Here is a 20,891-nt window from a genome sequence, read left to right as displayed (position 1 = left end):
ATGAAATACATTAGCTAATTTGTATTTAATTTCTTTCATAACAGTAGAATGAGAAAATTCATAAATGTTCTAACACAATGAGAATGAAATTCCCCAAAGCAGACCTTTGTCATTTCATGCTCAAACTGAATCTCCTATGAAGATGACTGTGACCTCTTGGGAAGAATTATGAACCTGGAACAAGAAACCTTGGTCCTCATCTGCATGGTACATACATCATTCATTACGGATATCTACATTTTTCTAATGTACTTTGCCAGTATGAGTGGTTTTAGAACAGCCTGAGGAAGCTGACAGGTTGAGCATCCAAAGCTGTTAAGTTTAAATTCCTAAAGTAAAGACAATTATTGTGACCTGGAGTCCCCAAAATATGAGAATTCTACATGGTCCTCCACCACTACCACATCTCCATGTACACGGATCACAACTGGGTGGGCCATTTTCCAAGGTGGGAGACACGCCAGCCTACCTGCACCCCAAGAAGCACTTTGAAGAAATTCTGAGGCCTTTCCTCCCAAAAGATTATCCCCACATTTGCTTTGCAGCTCTACTGTTAAATCTCCCTTTGGGATCAAAGACCTACCTTCAGATTAAATGATAGTGTAAACATGGAAACATCTATCCGGTGCTAGTCATAACACATTCTCTGTAAATGTCTCCTGAAAAAATGAGCCATACCTCCAAATGAATGTCCTAAACAATCACAGACAATCACCATTTTATGATTACTTAACAACCAGTGTTGACTGTGCAATGCTCTTCCCAACTCCTTCAGGCCTATGGAGAAAAGTTCAGAGCTCCGCCACCATTCCCTCCCCTTATCCTGCTCCATTGCCTTGTAAAACTTGCCCAGCTCCATACAGTTGGTAAGTGGAGAAGCTGAGACTAAAACATAAATGTCAGTCTGTCTCTGAAGCCTGTAACCTATAAATGAACTACAATATCATCCTAGTGGATGTCTAAGGAATGTTGAAAAGATAAATGGATGAATTAATAAATGAATGGTTGAATTTATAATCTGGAATCAAAATGATAAAAAAAAAACACTAGGGCAAGCCCCACACCTATTAGGTTCCTCTTATACAAGACATTGCCGTAACCCACAAAGTCACCAGTCCTTATATGCTTGTATCCTGAACATAACTACCATGAAAATACTGTTTTTTTTAAATGAGTCCTTCCATCTCATAAGATTCCACCTAGTAGAACATAAAATAATACCGCTGAAAGTAATTACATTACATAATGAAAAGTCAAGCATAAGAGATGTGCAGATTAAACATTATTTTGTCCAGATAGGAAAACAACCTAATAAACAAAATACAGTTATTACTATCATGAAATAGACTGTAGAAAAATTTAGGAAAAATTTTAAATAGACTTTAGAAATTTTAAAATACACTCATTTCATATAACATCATAAATTATAATTCCTTCTGATGCATCTATACAACAAGTAATGTGTAATATAAAACACCCAAACAGTGATGAAGCTTGTTTTGGTGTTATTTGGTGTTTATCGGATAACTCCAAAAACCAGAAACCTGAGAATGATACATAATTATCAGTTTTGTGCATTCTGTACATAGCTTTCATCAACAATTCTGTAATTTGCAACCGCATAAAGATAAAGGTTGAGACTAGCTGAACTCACTAAATAGCTAATTAATGCATACTCATGCCCCTGTAGTTAATACTGCTTAATAGCTAATTTAAGCATACTCATGCACAATGAGGTTCTACTATTAACTTCCATTAGCTTCTGTATTACTCAGTATACACTAAGCTATGCTACAGTAACACATAAATCCCTAAATCCAAAAATGCGGTAAATGTTTCTTATAATGCCCACCCTCTAATGCCCACAAACTGAGAATATGTTGCCCTACATGCAAAATAAACTTTGCAAATAAAGTTAAGGATTTTGAAATAGGGAAATTACACAGGATTATCTGAATGGGCTCCATGTAATCACAAGGATCCTTATAATAGAAAAGCAGAAAGGTCAGAGTCAAAGCAGGAAATGTGAAGATGGAAGCAGAGAACAGAGGGCAAGAGGAAGAAAAAAAGGGAGACAGAGATTTGAAGATGTGTTGCTGACGCCTTTGAAGATGCAGGAGGGAACTACACAGCTGGTGCCCTCTAGAATCTGGCAGAGGCAAGAACACAGATTATCCCCAAAAGTGTCTAGTAGGAATGCAGCCTTAACAAAACTTTGATTTTAGGGCTTTTGATCTTCACGTGTCTAAGATAATAAATTTGCATTGCTTTAGGACACTTAGTTTGAGGTAATTTGTTACAGCAGCAATAGGAAACTAAGACAAAGAGTCTTAACATTAAAAAGAGTTATCACTTTAGACATGCTATGTGTCCATCACTGGACAGTACAGGGGCTTTTCTGTATATGGTCAGTCAAGGACTTGGGTTGACAGAGATTCCGTTTGAGATTTACTGGTTACCACAGCAGAGGGAGGACAGTACATGAAGATTTCAGACCCGTTCTTCCATACTTCAGTCTAGAGAGTGACACACGTCACTTTTATTTATGATCTGTTGGCCAGGAAGTCATATGCTGTTGCCTAACTGAAAAGTTGCTGGGGAGTGTACCCTCCTTTGAACCTGGAGGGAAAGAATGGATATTGTGAGCCCTAGCAATGTCTGCTTCAACCTTATCCTAGGCAGATGATGAAAACCTTCGTCAAGAAAGGGGAACAGAAATCTTTCTGACCTAGCCTGGTCTAGATTCTATGCCTTTCAGTCTGCTCCTCTGAGCTAGTTTGTGTTGGGATGGCCAGCTACTTATATTATCAGAACCAATAATGATAATTACAGAGAATTCTCAATATCCGAAATTGTTTATATCAAAATGTCGTGTAAAAAAGTCTTTATTAACTCTTTTTATACCTCTAGCTATTGCAAAGCTATGCACAATTGAGAATTTAAGGAATTTATTTCCCCAATATTGTGTGAAATACCAGCTGCAAGTACAAATCATGGTGGTCCTAACCACCATGATGCATTTTTAAAAGAAAGAGTCTTATTTTTGCACATTTCCTGTGATGCTCATCAGAGTCTCCTTAATATCAAAGAACATCTTTTCTTTGGAGTCTTTGAACTGGCAGATATCGAGGAGTAGTTTGGACCAAGTAAGTTGTACTGTGATGTCAGTCCCAGAAATTACTTTATAAACCACATCTAAATAAAAGAATTCTTTGCTTATTGACCTCTTGTTTTAGGACCAGAGAGGGAACCTATTACATTTCAGACTCAAATTATGCCCATAGACAATCTTAAAATCCAAGGTTTTAAGTCATAATCTTGGTCACTGGTTAAATCATCCAGTAATAACAACGCAATTCTTCCCTTTTTGAAGGATAACCCTGAGAATTAAGGTATGGTAGAGGACGAAGCTATACAAGCACAAACAATCACAATTATGTTTTAGTAATAGTTGTGATATCTCTGCTTCCAACCCCTCTCCACTTTTCCTCTCAGGTAGATCCCAAGACTTTGAACAAAACACATGTATCATGGTGTTTATACCCTTACCCATGCAAATAGCTTAAGGTAATATTCTACTATATAATAATTTTCTAAGAGTTCCTCATTGGGTTAAAAGCTGTGACCAATTTTACTGATGAATGAAAAGTTAAGTGACGTCAATTGACCACCATGCCAAGATGAGAAATCTGATAGCTTGGCTTCCAAAGCATTTATCTAAGTAATGTACCTGGGGTGGCAGGGGTGGAGTCAATCTGTAGTGGGCCTTTTGCATGTTCAAAATTATTTGAAGGCTCATATTTTACCTTAGACAGATCATTTGAAATTTATATTCTACTTCATAACATGGCCCTATTACTGTAGCACGAAAGCATTTGAAATTTTTTGCCAGATAAATGACTTATCTTCTTTCATTCCAAATCCTGATTCAAATTGGCACAGTATAAAGAAGTGCAAGCCCATCGTTGCAGTGTCAGTAACCCATGTTCACTGCCACGAATCCCAGTTTGGGAAACCTGGCTCCAAGTCAGCCTGTTCTGTACTATCTGTACTATCCTGGCAATTGAGTTCACTTTCTCTAAGTTGAAGCAAAATCCTAACATAATTTTGTGGTTTTGGGTATCAGACCCAATTCTTATTTGAAAAATTACATGAGGTCAGATTCAGTTTTTCTTGAGATTTCACTTGGATAACACAAATGTCACAATTTTAACTTCCAAGTTACTATCTGGTGAATTGTTTGGCACCATTGTTGAAGGCATTGTGCCTACATTTTTTAATTGGGCCCTAAAAAGGAAGTCAAGAGTAGGTAAACTTTATTCAAGTCAAAAGAGTGGGAAGACGGTTTGGAGCTATGTTCCAAAATGGGTCAGAATCTGCCTGTGAGTTCTGGAGGCCTTTCACACACTCTCAAATGCCTGAGAAAATACAACACTCTTTAAATGTCCTAAATCATAGCCATTCATTTCCATTCATACTACTATTCAAGTCCATCTTTTCAGAAAGTTCTTCCCAAATTATTCACGGTAAAACCAGGTTTCTGTAACTACCATTTAAATAATCAAACCAGAATATGCTTTTTTTGCTCTTAAATTAATTTAAATTTTTGTCTGGTGGGAAGTCCATCATCCAAATCCCCCATGGGCAGTTTGCAAAGAATTTTAATTGGGGGTGGGGACAGAGCAGCAGGGATCACATGTTACAGGTCTTGAGAAAGAACCAGAGTGGGAAGGGAAGTAGGAGAGAGGACCGTAAGCTAAAGAGAAGGAGAACATGATTTGTTTAGATTTTATTCCTTACTTATAAAACTAAAGAGTAAAATGCATTTTCAGCTTAGCTCTTAAAAGGAGAAAAGAAACCTAAAAGGAGCCCCCTGCTGGCCACTCTAATTTCTACCCTATTTGCTCCTTTAAAAAAAAGAAATAAAATCTCTTTTCTACCTATAATTTAGACATAACTTAACCTACTATCATTATTTCTGATTATTAATATCTCTTTAACTGAAATAAATGATATACATCAACATAACTCCCTAAAGGCAATTCAATAACTTGTATTTCTCTGGTCATAAAAAAAAATAAGTCTGTCAAAAATATATATTCATTTTAAAGTTTCATTTAAAATTATATAAATAATAGATTTCTTTTTGTTATTTATTTCTTCTTAAAGCACAAAAAGTCTGTGCTGGTTATCTCAAACTTATGGAGGTCTTTAAAAACAAAATCATAAATAAGAGTTTGATTCAAAATACTTATAATAACTGTCTTTTGTCTTGCTCTGGGAAATTAAGGGTACCATGCATAGCAAAAGTCCTGAGACTGTATTTGTTTCATGCTGTATCTTAAATCTATGATGCAGTCACTCCATAGACTTCTTCTTTGCAAAACAGAACTCCTTAGGGCATCCTGACCCAAGTTGCACAGGAATGTCAATAAAAATGATTGAGCATTTCCCTTTACATAAAACAAATGTCTTACTAAATTGCATACTATAATGACCTTTCTCATGTCCAACACAGAAGTATTAACATCTATCATATAAAATTAAATCCTCAATTTACTGCCTTAAAAATGTGATCTTATTTCCTTCTCATAATCTCTCTTCAGGAAAGTAAACAGTAGAAATGTTAAAAGCAGCAGTAGAAATGATATCACTTACATTGAGTTACATTTTCAAAAGAAAGCATGATTAGTGAAACAGAAGTGTTCTCACAGAGAGTTTGTGCTCTGTGACACTGAGAGTTATAGACAAACTACATATAACATTTAACTGCATGTTGCTCCAGTATATGCTAAGTGGAACATTTGGGCATGTGTGAAAAGTGTAGAGAGACTGACAGCTTCTTTGCTATCAACTTGGCCTTTACTCTGGCTTTCTCTTGTGTGACTGACCCCTTCCTCATCCCTGTTGTCATTACCTTCGAGCAAATTTATTGCTGGGCCATTTGACATAGTCTCTGTTAGTCCAGGGATGAGTTGGTTCCTCACAATCCAGTTCATGAGTCAGTTTTAAGCATATTACTATTCTATTTAATACCCTTGACCTCTCAGAGTTGGCGGTGTAATAAGCATAAAGGTTGCCAGGACATGTTAAACCTTTCCTGAGACAGAATCCAGTCAACAATTTTATGACAGTCCTTCTGGACTAAACTTTGCCTAATACCTACAAGTTGGTCATGAGACAGTCAGGGGATTGGAAGTGTATCACTTGACTAGGTTTTCAGATAGATAACAAGATGGTAAGCAACTGTGTCATCCAGAAAGTTCCAAAGTCCAGGGTCCATTCAGGGGCAACTACAGCAGCTACCTAAATTCAGGAGTTCTACCAACTGGTGCCCAGTAGGGGGCAGTTTCTGAAAGCTAACCCTAAAAGGTTTTAGCCTGCAGAGCTAAAAGCCAAATGAAATGACAAAGTTGCCCAAGATTCATGAGCGAGTTGGAAAAGTCCCTGCAGCTGACACGCACAGTAACAGAAAGCGCCCCCACGGCTGTGTGGAAAGGACATCAAGGAAGGATGTGGGGATCAAGCCAGAATCAGCACACTAAGCCAGGGAGGATTTGTTTGGGCCTCCGGTTTAGATAGGGAAAAATGATTTCTCTGTATTATTTTTGTTGTTCTGTAATTTATAAAAATAGAGGCTCTCTCTCTGGCCTGACTGCATCCCTATTCCTTACACTGGTGGATGGTAACTAAAACCGTCCATTACAGAGATGCTCCTGATGGGGGCAAAATTGAACCTGGTCAGGGGATGGCTTTCCTGCTGGCTGTGGCTTCTCTGTGCAGGGCACAATGGCCTTCACAGATAGGACTTCACTGTCCTTAAAAGGAAAAATGTCAGTGCACTTGAAAGTGGGACTGAGCCAGTGAAGTAGCCCCTAGAGCACAAGGTGCATCTTTAACAGTTCCTGTTTACTTTCCTGAAGAGAGATTATGAGAAGGATATTAGATCACATTTTTAAGTGTTTTCATGATGCAAGCTATCACTGAAACCAAATATTTTGAATCAAACAACCCTAAAGTGATGCACAATGCTCATTATCTGTTTAATTCATCAAAATATTCATTAATAAATAACACATTCTATTTGTGTTTTAGAGGTTACACATACAGTATATACTCATAAATGTTTAAATATATGCAGTATGCTTGGCAGAGACAACCTTAAACTTTTCAGTGGTCTTCATTATTCTGGAAAGTTTGGGGGGGAAAAGAGAATTTTAATGAAAGAGCTTTTAATGCTAGAAAAAGCAAATAACATGATTTTCTAAACTCTGAAGGAAAAACAGGTTATAAACTGTAAATTGCCTTTCTCATTTCAGAACTTCATCTTATGACCACATTGCCTGCCTTAGTAACTATGAAATTTAGGAATCTTGGGAAACAGTACAAAGAATGGAAAAACATTTATATTTACATGTATGTAAGTCTATATATATATATAAAGAGAGAGAGAGAGAATTTAACAAACATATCAGTGTCAGTATTTTGATACTGATTGGAATGGCTTGGGGGTTTATAGTAATAGAAAAATTATCCCAATTTACTAAAATTTTAGTAACTATATACATACATCTACATATACACAGAAATTGGAAAAATGCTGTGTAACAACAAGTGCAGAGACTGAAATTAAGCAGCTACAAGCCAAAGATTGCCAGAAAACCACCAGGGCTAGGAAGAGGCAAGGAAGGATTCCCCTACAGGTTGCAGAGGGATCATGACCACACCAACATCTTGGTTTCTGACGTCTAGCTTCTAGAACTGTGAAACAATACATTTCTGTTATCTTAAGCCATACAGTTTATGGTATTTTGTTTTGGCAGCCTCAGGAAACTAACAGATACTTTTAACCTTCACTTGACCACATTTCTTACAATCCTTTCATCCACAGGTTTCAGCACAACATATTATTCCAGCAGACCATCTACATATTTCAGACTCTTCACTGCTCCTCACGTTCTGATGTTCCCTGAGATAATTCAAACAACCCTGTAGTCTCACATATCACCCATATGTTAGGGCCTCTCAAGTTCGAATCTTCAGTTCAAACCTCTCAAAAGCTCTGTGGGCCAATCGACTGACCATCTTTCCCTGTACCACACCACACTCATTAATACTCAGAAGCCTCAATCATCAAGAGTTAACCATTCTATCATCCTTTTCCCTAAGGCTAATGTGCCCTGGGAGTTCTGCAATGAGGTTGATCACTTCCTCTGTAATAAGTTTCATAATATCCTTAAGAACAAGACATACACCTTTGTGAATCCCTGACAAAAGGTGAGTTGGAAAGGTCTTAAAAACTGACAAATCTGGCATGTATTCCCTTCCCTTCCCCCATTGCTCTCACTGCAACTGAAACATGATGTCTCTTGATCCCCAGGATTGTTTCAAAAGGGCCTGAGTATGAGAACAAGTGTTCTCCCTCTCTTTGGCAGGAGACCAGTGAGATGAGGATGCCTATGGGAGGGCTGTAGGTGAGACTGAGATGAGGAAACAGCAAAGCACAGAGTGTCTTCCCTGGAGGCTGCCAGGAAGGGATCCATCAATGTTCATCATCCAGAATTCCTTTCTTTTACAGCTTTAGACTAAAAATTATCCTGCTGTGGGACAACTGCAGTGGTATAAAAAGTTTTGAACTATTAGGAAAAATCTTTTTGCATTTATTTATTTGTAATTTTCCAAATGAACCCTTTTTATCATAAATGGATAGAGGGAAAGCAATGACAAATTTTGATTTGGGCAGTGTCAATCTTAACAGTTTTTAAAAACTACAACATTGGGAGGTAATCCAGCTCTCTACTTTGAGGGCTTCCAAACCAAGTAGTTTCTTTAAAAACACCTTTTCCTAAAAGCGAGTGCTTTTTGGAAGTCTTAAAGGGACAGGGACTCCACCGCTGGACAGAAGCGTCCTGAGACACTTAGTCCAGCAGCTGCAAATCCTGGGGAACTCTGGGTGCCTGAACCCCCACAATGCAGCTCGGAGGACCTCCATGGAGATAAACAGCCTCCCACCTGTTCCAACCTCCAAGGCGGCTCCGCCATATTGGAGCAGCAGCCTGAGGCAGGCCACACCCACAGCAACAGAGGAGATAAACTCCATAGCTGCCGGGCAAGAATCAGCTGTGTGCAGCTTCCCAGCACAAGCCACTAGAGGTCGCTGTTCTCCCAGGAGATGAAGGCCATAAACTGGCAAGAAGGGACTTTTTCTTACCCAACACACGCGCCAGCTCCCCACAAATATATCTATCGCCATGAAAAGGCAGAAGAAATTGTTACAGACCAAGATCACAGAGGCAAACCCTGAGAAGGAGATAGACCTAACCAGTCTTCCTGAAAAAGACTTAAAAAGAAAGCTCATAACCATGCTGATGGAGCTGCTGAGAAATATGCAAGAGCTACGGGATGAAGTCCAGAGGGAGATTACAGAAATGAAACAATCTCTGGAAGGATTTATAAACAGAATGGATAAGATGCAAGAGGCCATTAATGGAATAGAAACCAGAGAACAGGAACGCATAGAAGCTGACGCAGAGAGAGATAAAAGTATCTCCAGGAATGAAACAATATTAAGAGAACTGTGTGACCAATCCAAAAGGAACAATATCCGCATTATAGGGGTATCAGAAGAAGAAGAGGGAGAAAAAGGAATAGAAAGAGTATTTGAAGAAATAATTGCTGAAAACTTCCCCAAACTGGGGGAGGAAATAATCAATCAGACCATGGAAGTGTACAGAACTCCCAACAGAAAGGACCCAAGGAGGACAACACCAAGACACATAATAATTAAAATGGCAAAGATCAAGGACAAGGAAAGAGTTTTAAAGGCAGCTAGAGAGAGGGAAAAGGTCATCTACAAAGGAAAACCCATCAGGCTATCATCAGACTTCTCAACAGAAACCTTACAGGCCAGAAGAGAATGGCATGATATATTTAATGCAATGAAAGGGAAGGACCTTGAACCAAGAATACTGTATCCAGCATGACTATCATTTAAATATGAAGGAGAGATTAAACAATTCCCAGACAAGCAAAAGTTGAAGGAATTTGCCTCCCACAAACCACCTCTACAGGGTATTTTAGAGGGACTGCTCTAGATGGGAGCACTTCTAAGACTAAATAGATGTCACCAGAGAAAACAAAATCATAGCAAAGAAAGCAGACCAACCAAATACTAACTAAAGGCAAAAAATAAAATCAACTACCCACAAAAACAGTTAAAGGAAGCACAAAAGAGCACAGTATAAAACAACCAACATATAAAGAACGGAGGAGGAGGAATAAGAAAGGAGAAAAATAAAGAGTGACCAGACAGTGTTTAAAATAGCTCAATAAGTGAGTTAAGTTAGACAGTAAGATACTAAAGAAGCTAACCTTGAACCTTTGGTAGCCACGAATCTAAAGCCTGCAATGGCAATAAGTACATATCTTTCAGTAATCACCCTAAATGTAAATGGACTGAATGCACCAATCAAAAGACACAGAATAATAGAATGGATAAAAAAGCAAGACCCATCTCTATGCTGCTTACAAGAGACACACCTCAAATCCAAAGACTATAGGAACAAAGAAAGACTGAAGGAACAAAATAGCAGCAGAATCATAGAACCTAAGAATGGACTAACAGTTACCAAAGGGAAAGGGTCTGGGGAGAAAGGGTGGGAAGGGAGGGATAAGGGTGGGGGAAAAAGAAAGGGGACATTACAATTAGCATGTATAATGGGGGGGGCACGGGGAGGGCTGTGCAACACAGAGAAGACAAGTAGTGATTCTACAGCCTCTTACTACGCTGATGGACAGTACAGTAATGGGGTTTTTTGGGGGGGATTTGGTGAAAGGGGGACCCTAGTAAACATAATATTCTTCATATAATTATAGATTAATGACAAAAAAAAAAGATAAATAAATCCATTGTTTTTTCAAAAGGCAAAAAAAAAACACCTTTTCCTGTATTTTGGCATCCAAAAAATGCACTTTATGCAAAAACAGCAGGGTTTTTAATTTTTTTGTTTTAAGCCATGCCAGGCAGGAGAATTGATAGGTGCAGGACCCAAACAAAGGGCTAAATATGAATTCTACAAACAAAAAGCACAGATCATTAAACTATTAATGAAAATTCTTTTAACTTACTGATAGTATCAGCAATATTCAAAAACTATAGTAGTAATTAAAACAATATTCTGGGTTATGTAGCTAAATCACTGGGCCAGAAAAAATAAGCTCAGGAATAGACTAAAATATAAATAAAATTATACTAAGTGACGAACGTTGAAGTTGTAACTTATTGGAGAAATGTGTTTTTAATAAATTGTGCAAGGAGAAATGGTTCAACATCTTGGGGTAAACCATATTAAAAAAATAGATTTCAGCTGAGTTAGATGGATGTAGAAAAATGAAAACACAAGAAAACAAAAGAAAATATAGACAGCTATTCAAGTGCTATTACTGTGAGAAGCCCTAGGTATTAATCCAAAGCAAAAATTGCAAAATATATTTTCATAGTGTGCTTTATTAACTACTTCATTTAGAATCAGCTAAGTTACTTGCTTAGAACAGTTGCCAAATTTACAACAAAGTGTTGATGAATAATATGCCCTGATGGTAAGGCCTAGAAATCTGTGTTTTAATGAATACAGTAGGAGATTCTGATGCACATTAAATTTGAGAATCACTGTCAGGTAGTATAAGATTGATAGATTTACTACAGATGTGACTATTTCTAAAATATACATATACAAAATCAGGAGTCAAAAGAAAACCTGTTTTAAAAAAAATGCAATGTTATATAACAAAGGGTTGAATAATAATACATGAACAGAAAAATTAGTAAGAAGCTTCAACTTCCTCAAAAGAAAAGTTGGCAAAGGATGGCACAGACAATTCACAAACTGAAGAAAAAGATGAATAAGCCAAAAGAAAAAAAAAAAGGCCAATTCTCACTTGCAAAATAAAACCAGATGCAGATTCCTTTACAAACTGACAAAGAAGTTTTTAAGTATAATGACCAGTGTTGGCAAATGAATTTGTCCCTTTCAAGTATCATGTGAGAGTTTCATGTGATAAAGTTTTTCTGGGAAGCTATTCAGAACCATCAAGTAAATATCTAAAAATTATTAATATCTTCTGACCTATAAACTTTACTCTTTAGGGATTATCCTGAGAAAATAATCAGACCTGTAACAAACATTTACATACAAGGATAAACAAATAAGAGCAAGGATTAACCCATGGCCTTATGAACAACAGTGAAAAATGAAAACAACAAAATTCCTCAAGGAGAGGAGTTTTAAAAAATTATTTAACTTGGAAATTGCTACTGATATAATTTTAAATGGAAAACAGCAGAACACATAACATTTCTCAGATATACCATTCCGAGTCTGTAAAAAAAAAATCTTTACATATATATATATATTTTATATATATTTAGAAAGGTACTGGAAAAATATGATTCTCTGAGAATTTTAATAATATATGATTGTTTCAATTTTATTCATTTTTTCCCTTCATTTTCCAAATTTTCTTCAAAGGAAATAATATTTTATTGATTAAAAATATAAGAAAGAAATGGTTAATATATTTCTTCCAACAGTACTGGCACACCATAAAATATTTTTGAAGCTTTCCTTTGGAAGTATATTCTGGGCTTAAGCTGTAAAAACACACCAATGCATAAAACTAGCCTTGTTTTTTACAATTAGTGCCCTTTCTGGAGTCAGAAATTCAGATAGTGTTATGGACTGAATTGTGTTCCTTGGAAAAGTCATACATTGAAATCTAAACCACTATGTGGCTGCATTTGGAGAGAGAGGGTCTTTAGGAGGAAATTAGGGCTAAATGAGATCATAAGGGTGGGGCCCTAATTCAGCAAGACTATTGGCCTTATAAGAAGAGGAAGAGAGTTCTCCCTGTTTCCCTGTCCTCCTCTCCCTCTTCTCACACACCAAGAGACAGCCATGAAAGAACACAGTGGAATGGCGGCCACCCACAAGCCACGAGACCTCAGAATGAAACCTATCTTGCCAGCATCTTGATCTTGGACTTTACAGCTTCCAGATCTGTGAGAAATATCTGTGGATAATAACAGAAGTATGCTTTTTTAAAAAAGCCACTTTCATGAGAGAATCCTTACAAATGGAGGGACTACTTAGGAGTGTACACCACCTGTTTGGGTATGTTCTATTTACTTGTTAAATAAACAATCTGGTCATACTTTATAAGAGAGCGGATTGAAAGAGGCTCAAAGTCATTAACTGCAGGCTTTTAGACTTTTTAAAATAACTTCACAGCTTTGTTAATGTGGACCTTTGGATATTGATTATTGGATTTAGAATTGTCTCACATAAACATTAATAATTCTATATTATTTTTTACCTTTCAGTGGAGTAGATAGAAAAACAAAGCAGCTTTCAAACAGGTAAGTTTTATATCTAAGGTCTTTTGTAAAATCACAATCACTAAAATGAAACATCTTAAAGATTTCCATTTTTAACTTATGTTTTTATTTTGTTTTATTAGAAAAGAAAGGTTCTGTTATTTCTAACTTATTCTATATTTCATTTGAGAATAAATAAACTTCTTACTAGGCCTAGATCTATTCCTCAGGGAAAATATCAAAGACATTTTAAAAGCTAGATGCCTATACCTTCATTCTACCTCTCCAAACAATCACTTTTTTCTGAGTGATTTATTGAAAATGAAGACTAGATCCATGGGTAAACATACATACAGAGATACACATATACTTGTCCTTTGTGTATATTATATAAATTCATATTATATATTTGTAAAAATCTGCTTGGTTTATGGCCCAAGTTTTATTCACTTTTTAGAAAACTTTAGGAACTATTTAATTTTAGAAAGGTGTATGGCACAGGACACCTGATTTCGACTAGCTACTTTTCAAGTGGCCAGTGGCCACATATGGACAGTGACTACCCTATTAGCACAGATCTACATAAAGGATATATGCATGTGGTACTAGCAAATTTCTGTAGGTTTTTTTCAAAATAAGTTGGAGGGAAAAGACATGTAGAAACACTTCCAATCACATTCATTCTGCTTCAAATAGTTTACTCTTCATAATCCCTCTTGACACATATTTAATACACTAGCATTTCTGCTTTTCAAGCAGTGGTATCCCCAGTCATATGTTCTTTCTATTCTTTGCTTAGTTTCATGGCTCTTAAAAAAGATGCTACACTTTACAAGCAAATGAACCACTAGTTACCTCTGAATAGGAAAGGGTCCTTGGTATGGCTCAGAGTCTTATGTATAATTTTTAAACCAGTACTGCAAATTTGCAGTGCAGCAGGTGAGATGGCATTTTGCTTGATTGCCCTCTCGACGAGAACGCATAGTTCTTGTCAGGAGCCAGAACCACAGCTCTGCACTCTGCTTCTGGGAGGCAAGCCCTCTCCAACCTCGTCTGTCTCCTCTCACAAGGAGACAGATTTTAGCTTGTCCTAGGAAAGATAAGCCCTGCTGCTCCTTGCTTGGAAGGAAAAACACATTCTCCTTCCTAGGAGAGAGTGAGAGAAGAGTAGACGACCAAAGAATATGTAAAATCTTCATTTTCAACTGTCTTTTTTTAATTTTTAAGCCGAGTGCAGCCTCACCTTGAGTGATGGTGGCAACAAGCTGAATTTCTCCTTCTTGCTCAATGGACACTTATTATTTTGACAGTGGATTCTTTTTGGTAATAGGGAATCAATTCTACTTTCTTCCAGTTACATTATGAAAATACGGGCTGTTTGTTATTAGGATTGTCACATATTCTTTGTGAGCCATAAGGCTGATGTTTGAGGGATAGGAAAAACATAGAAACAGCTTTTAGAGTTAAAAAAAATATATATATATATATATATATATAGCAGTAAAGCAGCTGTTCTAATTTGAATGGAACAAAGCCAATGCTTGTATTTCTTGTCCCTCCAAATGCTTTTCTGGAATACCTGAGTTCTCTCAGTACTGGAGAATCATTAGAGACAAGAAAACTTTGTGATTGCTTTAGAATTTCAAAACTGCTGCACAGGATTGACTTAAAATATCAGAGAGGTCTTTGTGGAAGTGAATGTGAGGGTATCTTGGTAAGCCAGCTATCAGCTACACAGCCAGACTTTTAAGATAAAAGAATGAAAACTTGTTTCAGCTTCTCAAGTGAAGGAAGAAAAGCGCTTTGCTCCTCATTCAGAAAAAATACTGTTTAAATGCAATGAAAACTTTAATTCATGACTGGATAAAAACACTTGTTATTAAATCTTCATAATTTTATTAGTATTATCCACTAGGAATACAATATATATGTACATGTATTTATATAGAGTTCCAAATTTGCAGTTTGACGATCTCTGCACCCTCTCTATTTATATCTTTTAAAATTGAATATGACAGATAATATTTATTCAGATTATTCTTATGCAGTCTTCAGTGAAGAAAAATACAATTTTCTTCTGGGGGAACATATTTCACAGTTGCTTTAACAAAATCTATCAGTTTTACCACTAAATATAGAGTATTTCCCTAAGGGACACAAAAAGCTGAAGTTGATTTATCTTCGTCAAGCAGACAAGTTTTTAAATGAAGGAATCAGTGTGAGAATACTTCCCACTAACTGAACTAGGAGCGGAGTGAATGCAATGAACTTTACATACAGACACACATACATTCCTTTTCTCCTCATCTGTCTTTTGCTTTGCTTTCCCCCAGGTGCTGTTTGCAGTAGCAACCATACTGAGAAGGCACCTGAATTCTGCTGAGAGATCCTGAAACTTGAAAGGAAAGGAAATTTGAAATGTGCAAACACATTATTGTTCAACTTTGCAGATCATCTTATTACCTTAAAACTTCACAGTGTCTGTGTCTCTTCTCTCTGTGTCACATTCTCTGCTGCCAGCTGTGGGCTTAGCTGTTCTCTGATACATACTCACCCTGAGAGGTGTGCATACTGATACTTTGTGGGAATTTCTTACTTAAAGTTATTTCCTCTCCAAACTGAGAAGAGTCAAGAACTGGATCTATTAAATTCATGATCATTTCTGACATTTAAAATGAACAATATAGGATAGCAATTTAAATGAATATGAGGGATCTACCAAAAACAATAATAACGGACACATTAGGAGGATACAAAAGTAAGCTTTCTTTTATCACTTCCTCATGTCAAAAACAGAAGTGGGAAGTATTGCACTCATGAAAAACTTTTAAAATATAATAGTTTCCAGTTTGAAACATTGTCCCAATAAATGTGGACATAACAACTTTAATGTAGTTCTTTATTCTGGATACCAAATTCAGGTAGTTTACTAAAAGTCTTAAGGTATTTTCTGAATAAAAATATTTTCCTCCTTTAAGACTAAGCACCATGGTTAATTAAGAACTTGTAAAACTGGTTCTACTAGCAAAGTATAATGTCTTCATGCCCTATTTACCACATTAGAAGAAAGCAAGGTTCTCCTTTTTTCTCATTCTTGTTTTAGCCTGAACACATGGCATTTTCTGAAGCTATGCCAGATTCTGATCAGGTACTATTAAAGCAGTGATATCTGTGGGTTACTGCACACACTATCTTCATAGTTTCTCCTGTGAGATCCCTTTAAAGTTTCTACTCTTGGCCATTTTCATGTGGATGTGGATGTGTGAGTACCTCAAGGTATTAAGTAGTTGTATCATCAATAAATGTTGGTGATACTTATCTCTATTTCTTTGGATTCTAGAATGCAAGACATTTGAGATGACCTACTAAGACAGAGATCTAAGTGACAAGTGTTAAAGAGAAAAAACATGATTTGATTGGAAAAGACTTAGAAGAAAATACAGAGGCTACTTTCTGCAGGATATGTCCAGGGTGACTGTTCTCCAGTATTTTAGAATCCTTGCTAAATTCCCTGTTTTTGATTCACTGTAGTGAATAGCAAATCAAACACAAAGAATTCAGAATTTACTAGCTGGTAATATTTAACAAGTTCAGAATACTCAAAAAAGTCTTCATGTGGTAAAAAAGAGGGGTGGTTGGGGGGGATTTTTCTGGTTCTATTTTCTTAATGTTTTTATTTAACTCTCATTTCTGAGGAAATGTAAATATTTCTGTAGTATAACTCTTGTTCAGATGGCCTCCTCCACCCTTGACCTACTCCTCTTTTATCTTCTCTCTTATTCTCCTAACCTTTCCTCTCCCTGTCAAATACCTGATGGATAAAGGGAGTGAAGACAGTCTCATCACCAACCCTGGCTTGAATGCTCTTAAAGTTTTTCCTAGTAAAATCAAGTAGTCATACATATTAATTAACTAAACTACTGAAGTAAATACCTCTGAAAATATAATGTTTGAAATAAAATAGCACTGGATTTATCTCTCAAGTCACCCTCTGAGTCGGGGTTCTGCTCCACTCAGTTATGCAAGAACCCAACCCAGAATGATATTCCCTCCATCTTCAACATTTGGCTTCTAAGGTCTGTCTTGTCATCACTATTTCAGCCAGTGGGAAAGAAGAAAGAGCTGCAGGAGTGAGTATGCAAGTTTTCAAGGCAAGGCTTGAATGCTCTTCATTACCTTTGCTCATACTTCATTGGAGAGACCTTAGTCTTATGCCCACAACTAGCTGCAGAGGGAGCAGAAAAATATAGTCTATGTCTGGGCAGCTCTGTCCCCATTATGACTCTATCTTACTATGGAAACAATGGAACAAAAATTTTGGTGGACAGCTTGCGATCTCCCCCCCACCTTCTAAGCCCTTTCATGGTTTTAATAAGAACATGAAGATAAGATGTAGGCACAAGAATCAATTGTGCTGGGTCCCATGCAGAACAAACTATTCCTATTGGCTTGTATCATCCATTTGCAATGGGAATGTATTTGCTTAATGAATTATTATATACACCTATTTCACAAATGTGTTAGAAAAAAATGAGAAAATATACATGAAAGCTGTTTGGAAAAACTAAAAGCAATTTATAGTTCTATAGCATTAGAAATTAAATTGAATTATTTCTCCCTTGTTCAAATCAAATCAAAGAAGGAGTTAGTCTGAGCCCATAAAGCCAATGCCTAACATTTCCATAATCAAATAAAACATAATGACCAACCAGTAAACTGAGAAAGCGATTAATCCTCAAATAGAGTCCAAACAGGAGAACATAGGTAAGGAAAGAATACATGTAAGTGACAAACTAGCATGCTTTCATTGACAATGGGCCACAGAAATAAAGGCAGGTTTAGAGATACAGACAACCATTTTTATTCAGTCATTCAGTGTCACAGCTCTAAGAACACCAAAATGACTACCATTCTGGCAGCATCACTGAAGATTTGGAGGATCAGTGCAGTTTGAAGGCAAAATATAGTGGGGAAGTCTAGAAAATGATAAGGCCATCTGTAAATGAACCCTGGATACAGAATGTTGATGAGACTTTTAAGTTTTGTCCCTGGAGGACAGACAAATCAAAGCAGGAAGATAAACAGGAGACAGAACAGAATTCCTTCACTAGGAACACACAAAAATGAAGCTCATAGCAGAATGCATAATATATTGGCTAGACCCAGTTTTTCAAGAACATTAAAATAGGGATATAAACTCTATGCCTAATCCCACATAACAATCCTGATCAATACTCTGATATGTAGTGTAAAGAGGCCAGCTAAGTTTAGGTAATGGAGGTCCTCTGACCCCATTGACCTTGTTACGGCTTTAGAGAGTCAACGTTTTGCCATTAAATGTCAGATCAATTCCCAATGCTTTAAACATTACCCAGAAGTCTCTGGCTTCCTGGAATCTTTAATAAAAAAAAATAACCTACCATTTTTAAGAGTCTAAGGAATTATTATGTACTACATTAGCTTAGTTAATCTTGCTTGCTCAATTTTTAATATTCCTGCCTGAGTTAGTTTCCTGTATTTATAATGCAGTGCCTGTGACTTTAAGTCACAGGCACTGCATTATAAATACAGGAAATAAAATAATAATTATTATTTTCAATGTATGTTTATATCTATCTTCTCATGCTCAAAAAATAACTTTTCTCTCGGGGATTCTTATAAACAACTTACCATAGGCTGATCATTTTTTCATATACTTTATACTAGAATTACCCTTATATTACAATTATGTATGTAAAAGCTTTTCTCCCTTTGGGTTAAAATGTTTAATTTATCTCTTAACCCATCTGATGTCTTGCATTTGGTAGACATTCAATACATAAATTAGTAAAATTTTGGGCTTTTTGCTGTACCTACCTCAACTCCAAGTGGTAGGAGGTAAAGAGTGGCCCTCCATAAATTAAAAGATGAACCTTTTAATTTTCCTCTCAGGAGTTAAGTGAACCAGTTTTTCTGGCCCTCCACAGGGAGAATCATATCTGGTTTTCAATATTGCACAGAATGTCAGAGCTTCTCTGGGAGCATGCACTCTGCATAGCAGTCCTCGATAAATAGGCATTTAGCAGTGATAATTCCTAACTTGTTCTTTTATATCTCAGAGATCACCAAAAGATCCCTGTGTCCAGAGACTGACACCGTTTTGATGGGTATGGTACATGTAAGTTGAATGAATGACTGAATGAATAAATGAGCCAACAATTGCCATCCCTAGATATCAACAAATTCCCAACTGGCATCTGGCTGCTTGATGGTGTTACTTCCATTAGTTGTGACAAGCTGTAATCTAAGTAACACCCAATTTAGATACTAGTTCACTTTCAGAGCTGCTGGCAAAAAAGAAGAGAGAAGATTACAGTCCTTTGCACTCTCGGCCTCCCACTTCCATTTTACCTGCTATATAATTATTGCTGTCTTGCCTACCAAAGTTCCATTAAGGGCTCTGGAGCTGCTGGCTCTTGCATGGATACTCTACTAAATTTAATCACCAAAGGTGACATTCTTGCCAGCTGGGTACATCAAACCAAAAGAATAATATCAGACAAGTTTATGGCGATCTACTTTATCTAAATGTATGGAGGAAGGAAGCAGAGAAAAGGGGCTTTTGCTGCTGTGATTTTCCAAACTTTTTTACCAGTTTTATCATAAAGTCAAATATTCGTGCCAAAAGAGGTAATATTGCCAGGGACAACACACAACTGCAGAGAATCCATCACCCTTTGGTTGCTTCTGGAAGCAAGGTCTTAGCTTCTCAGCTGAGCTGAGATTGTGGGGGTGTAGATATTTTGAGTCACCAAAGGCTGCTTGCTACACCCTGCTCTTCTACTTACCTTGGGTAGATGTGGATAAAATGAAGGTTCCTGTGGCCAGGATTCTCACCTGGCCCTGGTTGGCTAGCTCATTACACACGTGTGGGCAGTACGTTGCTACTGACTGTATACAGAGCTCCATCCAGTGCTCTGGGTGACATGGTGGCATGGCTGCAAGGCTGTAGGAGAATCCTGGAGTGGGGCAGCACCGAGGACAGAGACTGAGATGGCTGCGGGGATAGAAAGGCCCAGAGGCAGAGACCAGCTTGCTGCATGCAGACTTGCTCTGAGTGAACGAGATTTTAGTTATTGACCTGCCACCATGGAAATAAAGTTGGTGTGGATAAAATGAGAGTTCCTGTGGCCAGGATTCTCACCTGGCTGTGGTTGATTAGCTCACTGCACACCTGTGGGCACTGCATGGCTGTTGACTCTATAAAAAGAGCTCTGCCCAGTACTCTGGGCATGACACGGTGGCAGGGCTGCAAGGCTGTAGGAGAGCAGAGCAAAGGTTGGAGTGGTGGCAGTGCCGAGGACAGAGGCTCAGAGGACGGCTGTGTGGGACAACTGTGCAGAGAAGCCCATAGGACAGCTGTGTGGACAGAGGGGCCCAGAGGCAGAGACTGGCTTGCTGCATACAGCCTCACTCTGAATGGACGGGATTCTACTGACTGACTTGCCACCTGGAAATAAAGTTGGGTATAACCCTTTCA

General features: G+C 37.3%; 1 protein-coding gene and 1 long non-coding RNA gene across 3 annotated transcripts in view; one reads left to right on the top strand and one right to left on the bottom strand.

The window, feature by feature from the left end:
- SAMSN1 (SAM domain, SH3 domain and nuclear localization signals 1) overlaps positions 1-20,891 on the bottom strand; it is a 419,991-nt gene that overhangs the window by 289,428 nt on the left and 109,672 nt on the right. The window lies entirely within an intron of this gene.
- Positions 11,730-18,872, top strand: LOC130683618 (uncharacterized). Its single transcript, XR_008997486.1, has 3 exons — positions 11,730-13,169; positions 13,379-13,414; positions 15,706-18,872. It is a non-coding gene; the product is annotated as an uncharacterized LOC130683618 (long non-coding RNA).

This window comes from Manis pentadactyla, chromosome 1 (genome assembly GCF_030020395.1).
Source record: "Manis pentadactyla isolate mManPen7 chromosome 1, mManPen7.hap1, whole genome shotgun sequence".
Taxonomy (NCBI): Eukaryota; Metazoa; Chordata; class Mammalia; order Pholidota; family Manidae; genus Manis; species Manis pentadactyla.
Note: the sequence above shows the minus strand (reverse complement) of the source record. Positions and strands in the feature narration are given on the sequence as shown.